General features: G+C 43.9%; 1 long non-coding RNA gene across 1 annotated transcript; it reads left to right on the top strand.

Moving 5' to 3' along the window:
• On the top strand, positions 648-1,960 carry LOC110437653. Its single transcript, XR_002455557.1, has 3 exons — positions 648-974; positions 1,048-1,178; positions 1,855-1,960. It is a non-coding gene; the product is annotated as an uncharacterized LOC110437653 (long non-coding RNA).

Raw genomic sequence — 9,669 nt, 5'->3', positions numbered from 1 at the left:
TTATCGTAAGGCTTAGCAATATTGTTGTGCATACATGCTAGTGCATAAGATTTGTTGTAATGTTTGCTTGTTACTCCTTTGTGTGTTGAGAGTGAGCAAAGTTTTTGAAATGCGTTTAGTAGATCAATCTTCCTTGATCGGTACTTCTTTATCTTTATCTACAACCAAATTCCTTATTCCTCAGCTCAAGTTTTTTTAGAGCATCCTAAAATCTTTTCTTTGTCATCCAACTCACTCATTTTAGTTACTTGTTCATCAAACAATATCTACAATCTTCTTGGGATCTTTTCTAGCTTTTTTTGGAATTTGTTCCCACTTGTCTGTGAGCATAATCTAATTTTTAGATGCTCCAAATTGTCATTTCATGAGCTCCAAATACTTAATTTGGGTTCTTTATGTTCCGCAAAATAATAAAACCTCTCTCCCTTTTTAACACTCAAATCTCATGTGCAATAATTATAATAAATCTCAAAGACCATGTCTTTATTTATTAATGGGCTTTAATATTTATTTAGGCCCATTAGTAAAGGTGGAAGGTACAACATCAATTAGTACCATATTGTTAATTGATGTAGATATGGAGAGATTTCCTCCCTATATATATGTACAACCCTATTGGACAGAGCACACCAAGACTACCACAAGAGAAACCCTTTTTTGGGAATCCAAGGTAGAAAATTTTGATTTTTCTTCCTCCTTTCGCTTATGCTATCTTCGACGTCTCAACCCCGCTGATCGCCACGTTCATCATACGTGGAGCTTGCCCCATCGTCCTTGCCATCATCCATCGCGATTCGCTAGAGTGGCCATCATTCATCGGAGTCCTCTCATATTCATTGGCGTGCGTGCGATGCAGCCATGGATGCGGCGGCACGACATCGCTGTGGACTGTACAGCGGCGACTGGGCGAGCACAGCCATCGGCCTGGCCTCTGCAACTCCAGGAGACCAAAACGCAAAGCAGCAGCCGAGTAGGTACACATACATCTTCTCTTAATCCTAACAAATCTGGCTTAGCCAAAGCTAATTAGCCTGCTGCTCCATCTAGCAAGGAACGAGCCATCCTCCAATCGAAAGCTAAACTAGCAGCTGGACTGCAGTTAGCTAGCTCAGGCATTTTGAAATCTTTCACCAGTACGTGCCCAGCCAAAGGAAGGGAAGCCTAACATGGCCAAAGATGTATGTATCTTGTTTTCCTTCAACCCTCATCTTCCTTGCTAACTGTATCTAAAATTAATCTCACAAAAGTTTTTAGACCTTCGATCCTGCCTGTTTTAGTTCCAAAATAGTTTGATCTTGTTACGATGAGTAAGTAATGATGTAGTTCACAGGTTAGTCACGGTATCTTGTCGCATGTAACTTGATTAAAATTTATACAAGATAGTTTTGTAATTAAATTAATTTAGGGTTTCCACAACAGATCTTTTGTGCATACTTTGATTAATGCCAACTGAAATATGTTTTCATTGATTATAAATTATGTAGTTTAAACCTCACTATAAAGAGGCTCACATAAATCTGTTTTCTGCAAAGTTAGAGTCTAATTTGCTTAAATGGTACACCAATAATTTTGAAATAAAATGAGACGAGTTTAACTGACTCTTGAATTAAGATGTAATTTGTATAGCTTCAACTTTCACCTGATTGTGTCTAACTAAAATAAATGAAGTTTAAAGTTTCTCGCTTATAAAGATAATCTTTCGGTCGTCGTTTCTATTTCATCGAAGCTCCGATTAGCGTGTTTTTCCGTCTGTGTGTTTGTAGCAATGCGTAGACTAGTTTTCAAACCTTTTTTTATTGATTGGTGTACTGTTTTAATTTATTTATATTGCTTGCTTCGTGTATGATTGTGTAGATGCTTGTGTGGAGCTTTGTGATCATGTCCAGTCGGTGAGCTTTACGTGGTGATCAAGAAACAGATCATTGAAGGTTTGGAACTAAAAGAAGGATCTGAGTTTTAAAGCAAGTATAGCATGGGATCATCCTTGTTTCCTAATAACTTTAATCACACAATTCATATTGCATGTGTCTCCATGATAAGAATTCCTAGTATTGATCTTATACCTTGTCACCTATGGTTTTGCATTGGGTAGCTTATGCTAGTGCTCCACTAAACCATGATCTTGTAATTTGATTAAAGGAATATGCAATAAACATTAAAAGATGACCTTTTAGCAACTTGGAAAAAGAGGGCTGGAGCATTGGGCTATCTTATTGTTGATGCAAAAAAGATCTGCAAACACAAAGAGCTAATACCCGATTCAAACGTTGAGGCGTGCCAGCCGATTTGACCTTACTATCGGCAAAGGTGGTAACTCGAATACTTTAGTCCTGACAACAGCGATGCGCCCGGATGTCACGGCTAAGAGGTACTCACGCGGAACTCGAGAATACGCCGAGCTTAAGTCGACGAATTCCTAAGAACTCGTAGTAAAAAAGAAAAAGTATGACGAAGTAGTCGAAAAGTAGATGCTGGAATATATGAGTAAAACATGTGTTTGATTGATTGATAGATGTCTCATTACAAGGCCCTAGGGTTCATATTTATACCCTGCTCAAAGAGCTACAACTAAACACGACTAGAATTCGAATTCCAAACTACACGGAATCCGTATACAAAACGACTTAAATAAATAAGGAAATAACAAAGCTATCTCCCGTGACGAACTAAAATTCTTCCATAAACCGATCAGCAGTTTCCGGACCCCTCCTCCGTATCATCGGCAGACTCCTTGCCATAGTCATCGGCAGACTCCCCCATCGGCATAAACACATCACTGCCTGCAGACTTAGTCACATCCGACCTCTCCTTCATCGGCAACCATCCTCATCGGCAATTCATCTTGTAAATAGCATACTGCCACTTTATCCTGCCATCCTGGACACGTGCCCAAAAAATGGTGTCAACATATGCCCCCCAATTTTGGAGTATAAAACTATTAATGCTCCGAAATTCTCTACAGTAATGATGCCTTCTTCCCGCAATTAATGCTCCTAATCTGGTAACCGACAACCTCAATCTGAACAACTCTGATACTATTCTCCCGCGGATTCCTCGAAATCCCCAACTTCCTAAATGGGCATTTCTCTCTCAACCGTACATCGGCAATAATACCGTTACAAAGATCTGCCGATATACTGACCAGGACGTTCGTACAAACGGCTACCTCCCCTTTATTCGCCCAACGGCAATATGACCGTTATAGAACGCTGCCGATGGACCGACCAGGAAATCTCACACAGTAAAATATCTTCAGATAATGACCGCTTCCCATCAAATCACCTGCGCAATCCCTTGATTACCGTGCGAACAGTTACCATATCTACCTGAGTACCCTCGGATTTCTCGGAGGCGGCAAAGAGATAAGTCAGATTTACCCTTGCCCATTTTGTCCTATAAATAGTTCCTTCTCGGGTACTCCTTCCCCATCACATCATTCCACCACCCAACTTTACTTTTCCAGCGGCGGCGCCATCCGAAACTCCCAAGACCTCCGACAAGCACTCCTCCTCATCAACCCCGGTGCCTTCAAACACTTTCTTCGCAGCAAGATGGCCATTGGCTTCGTCGTTCCTGAGGTCAGATCTCCATCTCGTCTCCTGTATATTTTTTCTCGTATCCCTGTTCATCCGTAATTCATTTTACTGAATATCTTCATTTTCTTCTTTCTTTTGTGTTTCCTTTACACCCAAAATCACTAGGAATTGTCCAACAAAATTGGCATCCCCACCGATCAACCACACCTTCAATGCCTCGGCCCTCTAGGGGACCCAGATCCAACCGACCTTATCAACGCAGAAACCAACAGGATCCCCTTTAGAGCTGAAAATTTTTCTTTAGATTTGTGGAAAGACACCTTCGCTCTTGGCCCAGCCCTACCGTAGGGTGGAAAGACTGGTTGTTGAGGGTCAGCAATTCTTATGAAGTCCAGTGGGGTGAAAGGAAGCTAGCCCAATGCATCAGGCTATCTATTGCCGATATGCACAGGAACGAGTCGCTGTTGATAGCTGCGTCTCATTTTTGGTCAGATACCCTTAATGCCTTTGTCTTTGGCCACGGCCCTGTTTCTCCCACTCTTGCCGATGTAGCTATGCTCACTGGTCTGGACTTGTCTTCTGCCGATAGCACCCACTTCTTTGATACCGCTCCTAGTGCCAAAGTGGAGACTCGCACTATCGGCGGTTGGTCAGGGTACATTCAGAAGTACCGTGGGAAGGGGCCTGTCACCATAAAGGAACAAACCACCTTTCTGAACATGTGGCTGGACAAAGTTTGTATTCTGTGGTCGATCGGCAGGACCGACTTCTGTCTATCTATCGGCAGCAGAGAGACTGGCTAACGGTGGCCAATTTCCTCTCGGCCGATACTTGCTTGGCGCTGCTTACCATCTTCTCCATCAGGTAGCCCAGAAACTCCTGCTTGGTCAGTCTATCGGCAACTTGGGAGGTCCCTGGTGGTTTATTAACATGTGGCTCAATCTGCATTTGCATAAGCGCCTTGACTTCAACTTGTTCACACAGCATTTCCCAAGAGATATAGCCGAAAATCATGTGTTGGGCGAAGAGGAATCGGCAACACGTGCCCCCCTGAACTTTGGCGAAGCTGCCATAGTTCTACCTGGTTCAGGGAGTAATCCGGATCAGATCGGCCGATTCTTCCAGACTCTGTATGAGGGATTGGCCAGAGATGAACGACCATGGTTGGCTTATGATGACCCAGACAGTATGCTCCCTCTAATCTTCAATCCATTTGATGAAGCTCTTGACAAGGATAATGAGGTGATGATGGCAATTGTGACTCCCAGAGTCATACCAGTGAATTTCTTTGGTAGCACAAAAACCTCTCCCCAAACCTATGAATTTTACAATCCATCGGCATTAGCTCGTCAGCTAGCTTTCGGCCAGTTGCCGATTGCACTTCCTTATGCCGATGTGATAAAACCCAGAGAACCCATCACCAACTTTCTTGAGTGGATTCGAGTAGCCCAACTACCACCAAATGCCGATACAGATGTAGATCTATCAGAATGGGTTCTAGCTGCCTTTATTACTCAGGCATACAAGCTATGGTGGGTAGAATGGAAAGAGCATCTATTCTGCAGATCGGCCCTCACATACCGTGGCATGATCAACCCCGAATACGAAGTTCCCGATGACACCGTAAGTATTTCAAACCGATGTTTCATTTTTTCAATACTATTTCCATCGGTAGCTTACCCTTGTATTCCTTTTGCAGGCTGACAACATCCCCCCATCGGTTAGCAAGAGTGGCAAGCCGATCGACTTGTTTCCATCAGGCCCGATCTCCTCAATCGGCCACAATGCTCCCACTCTGGCTTCCGTCGTGCATCGGGGTGTGCGCCTCAGGAAAGTCACCACCAAGAGAACTCAGACATCACCTACGGTAGCTGCTTCCGCTCTGGCGCAGGCTTTCAAGGCAATTTGTCAAATCTTTTTCTTTTACACTGACCATTTTTATATCGGCTATATCTGTGCTTATAAACCCCTTTTCGTTGTTGCAGCAAACCGGTGCATCGGTAAAAGCCAAGCGTCAAAGTGCCGATGCCCCCCAGTCTAGCCAGCCAAAGAGAAAGGGCACCAAAGGTGCTAAGGCTGGAACAAAGCGCCAGAAAGTGGCAACTCCCCCTCCTCCTCCGGTGTCTCCAATTCCGGTGGAGTCTTCTCCTTCTTCTCCAGAAGTCCAGACACAGCAAGCACCGTCTCCCCAACCAATGCAGGAAGCACCACAGATGGAAGAACTCCAGCAAGAAGAACTTCAGTTAGAAGCACCCCAATCAGAAGATGTGCCGGCCGACGTAGGCGATCAAACTACCGATCCAGCAGGCTCAATCATACTATCGGTAGTTTTCTCACTTCAGACAAGTATTATCCCTTCTCAAGGTAACGTACTCTCCTCAAAATTACTGTCGATGAGCTTCTTCTTTTCGATCTTATAACCTTTTCTGTTAACTTTCAGCCGACATTGTTCCATCGGCAACACTTGCCGATCAACCTGTAGCTCCATCGGTATCCTTGGCCGATCAACCTGCAGTTTCATCAGCACCTCCCAGTCAAAGGCAAGAAATCGCCTTGAAGCAAGTAAGTCATCCAATTTTCCACCAATATCGTCTGCCGAAGCTTTGACCATAAAAATGACTTATTTCATCCTCACTTTCAGGAACAAGATTCTCCCGACAGCTTATTCTCCTTCGCCATTGATATCTCCGAAGAAGAAGGTGAGGAAGCAAGCTCCTCTCGGGCAGTTGGGACTGTATCGGCAGAAACCAGGGCTAAGCTGGAAGAGCTATCGGCCATACTTCATCAAGACATAGCTCAACTGGTCAACGATTCTGATCCAGCCAAGGCCCTGTTCAAGACCCTTAGAGGCCAAATTCCTGCCGATGCTGAAGAAACCCTCTTCCAGGCTGCACACCTAGAAAGCCGCCAGCTGCAGTACCAGAGAGCCACTCGACGCCTTGCCGATAGAGCTGCTCAAGTCCAGCTTTCTGAGGAGATGATGAAAGAAAAACTCTTAGCCGATGAGAAGCATAAGAACATCGGCACCTTAAAGTCCTCAGGTGATGCACTGAAGCAGAAAGTCTCTGATCTATCGGCAAAAAGGGAAGCCCTGCTGGCCGAACTCAAGCAAGTAGAGGATGCTCTGTCTCAGGCCCAACAAGAAGAGAGCCAACTGCCGGAGACCATCAAGCACCTCGAGCAAGAACGAAATGCCCACGGTCGCAAAGCGCTGCAGTTGAAGAAGAAGCTGAAGCCGATAGAAGGTTCTGCCGATGATGATACCAAAGAGATAGAAACAGCCAATCAGATCCGGCTGCGCGCCATATCGGCAATCCAAGCGCTGCTGAACATCTGAAGCTCTCATCGGCAACACACCTTTGGTCTTCTGCATTTCAGCTTTCTTAATGTCTTAGTCTAGCCGATAGGACTGTTATCGGCATCTTTTGAAACATTAAGTCCATCCCCAGATACACTTTAATCCAGCCGATAGGAGTGTTATCGGCATTTAAACTTTTATGCATCGACCCATATGCTGGGGTAGTACTTCTTTAAATATTTGCCATTTAATGCTCTGGGAAATTCAACTCCTTCGAGAGTTTCTAGAATATAGGCATTACCAGGAGCCGATCGACTTATCCGATAAGGACCTTCCCAATTAGGAGACCACTTTCCAAACTTCGCACTTTTAGTCCCGACTGGCAAAATTAATTTCCATACCAAATCCCCATCGGCAAACTCCTTAGCCTTCACTTTCTTATCATACCATCTAGCAACTCTCTTCTTATTTTCTTCTATACTCATTAAAGCTTTTAACCGATGCCCTGCTAGATCATCCAACTCATCGGTCATCAAAGTGGCATAATCATCGGCGGTTAACTGATCTTGAAAAGATAATCGCCTGGATCCGGCCTTAATCTCCCAAGGCAACACTGCATCATGTCCATACACCAATTGATAGGGTGACACCTTAGTTGATCCATGACAAGCCATCCGATAAGACCACAGTGCTTCATTTAACAATGTATGCCACCGCTTAGGATTTTCTTCAATCTTTCGTTTAATAAGCTTGATAATTCCTTTGTTAGATGCCTCGGCCTGCCCATTGGCTTGAGCATAGTAAGGAGAAGAATTCAACACTTTAATCCCCATGCCGATTGCGAATTCATCAAACTCCCCCGATGTGAACATAGTGCCCTGATCGGTAGTAATTGTCTGAGGAATCCCAAATTGGTAAATAATGTGTTCCTTCACAAAATCAATCATATTGGCCGAGGTGACCTTCTTCAAAGGAATAGCTTCAACCCATTTAGTGAAATAATCAGTGGCAACCAAAATAAACTTATGCCCCTTACTAGATGGTGGATAAATCTGGCCGATCAGATCGATAGCCCATCCCCGGAACGGCCAAGGCTTTATGATAGGATTCAGAGCCGATGCGGGTGCTCTTTGAATGTTACCAAACTTTTGACAACCTTGACACCCCTTGAAATATTTAAAGCAATCCTCAAGTATGGTCGGCCAAAAATATCCGTTCCTTCAAATCATCCACTTCATCTTAAAAGCTGACTGATGTGCTCCACACACTCCTTCATGGATTTCTCCCATCAAACTTCTAGCTTCATCATCACCTAAGCATTGGAGAAGAATTCCATCAATAGTTCGATAATACAATTCATCTTCGAGGAGCACATATTTGGTTGCTTGAAACCGAACTCGTCTTTCAACTTTCTTAGATGGATCTTTTAGATAATCAATAATTTCCTTCCTCCAATCATCAGCACCGATTGCCGATATTGCATTAATCATAGGCTGATATCCTGAGGCATGCTGAGCTAACCGATTGGCGTCTTCATTATGCAATCAGGGAACATGCTCTAATCGGAAATCCTTGAATTCCTTTAATAGTTGCATGCTTTTCTCGAAATAAGTTATGAGAACTTCACTTCGGCATTCATAGCTCCTGGCCAATTGATTTATGACCAACATAGAATCCCCGAAGATTTCAACAGCATCAGCACGAACTTCTCTTAACAACTCCAATCCCTTGATCAGAGCCTGATACTCAGCCTGATTATTCGTTGATGTAGCAACAATCGGCAAGGAAAACTCATACTTCCTCCCCTTAGGGGAAACTAATACAATGCCGATTCCTGCCCCCCGGTCACAGGTAGATCCATCAAAGAAAAGCGTCCAGGGTACAATTTCCAACGCTTCCACTACACCGCAATGTTGAGTCACAAAATCGGCCATAATCTGCCCTTTGACTGCCTTGGCCGATTCGTAACGCAGATCGAACTCCGACAGTGCTAAAATCCACTTACCGATCCTGCCACTCATAATCGGCATGGATAGCATGTACCGGACCACGTCGTCCTTGCAAACAACAGTGCATTCGGCCGATAGCAGGTAATGCCTCAGTTTGATACACGAAAAATACAAGCATAGGCATAGTTTCTCGATGGCCGAATACCTGGTTTCAGCATCAATCAACCTCCTACTCAAGTAGTAAATTACCCTCTCTTTCCCTTCAAATTCTTGGACCAAAGCTGAACCGATAACCGTCCCATCGGTAGACAAATACAATCTGAAGGGCTTTCCTTGTTGAGGTGGAACTAGAACTGGAGGATTCACTAGATATTTCTTGATTTCATCCAAAGCCAACTGCTGCTCTTTTCCCCAAATAAATTCTTGATCGGCCTTCAATTTAAGAAGAGGACTGAAAGCACGAATCTTACCAGACAGATTGGATATAAATCTCCTGATAAAATTTACCTTGCCGATCAAGGACTGGAGCTCAGTCTTGTTGGTAGGGGCCACTATCTTATTGATGGCATCAATAGATCTTCGACTAATTTCAATCCCCCTTTGATGTACCATGAAACCAAGAAACTGCCCTGCCGATACACCAAATGCACACTTATTGGGATTCATCTTCAACCCATGCTTCCTTATGCACTCTAACACCTTTTGTAAGTCGGCAAGATGCTTTGAGAAATCCCCAGACTTAACCACCACATCATCAATATAGATCTCCACCAGCTTGCCGATGAACTCATGAAATATAAAATTCATGGCCCTTTGATAAGTAGCACCAGCATTCTTCAACCCAAAGGTCATGACTATCCATTCAAATAACCCAACATGACCAGGA

The sequence above is a fragment of the Sorghum bicolor genome, chromosome 8, assembly GCF_000003195.3.
Source record: "Sorghum bicolor cultivar BTx623 chromosome 8, Sorghum_bicolor_NCBIv3, whole genome shotgun sequence".
NCBI lineage: Eukaryota > Viridiplantae > Streptophyta > Magnoliopsida > Poales > Poaceae > Sorghum > Sorghum bicolor.
Note: the sequence above shows the minus strand (reverse complement) of the source record. Positions and strands in the feature narration are given on the sequence as shown.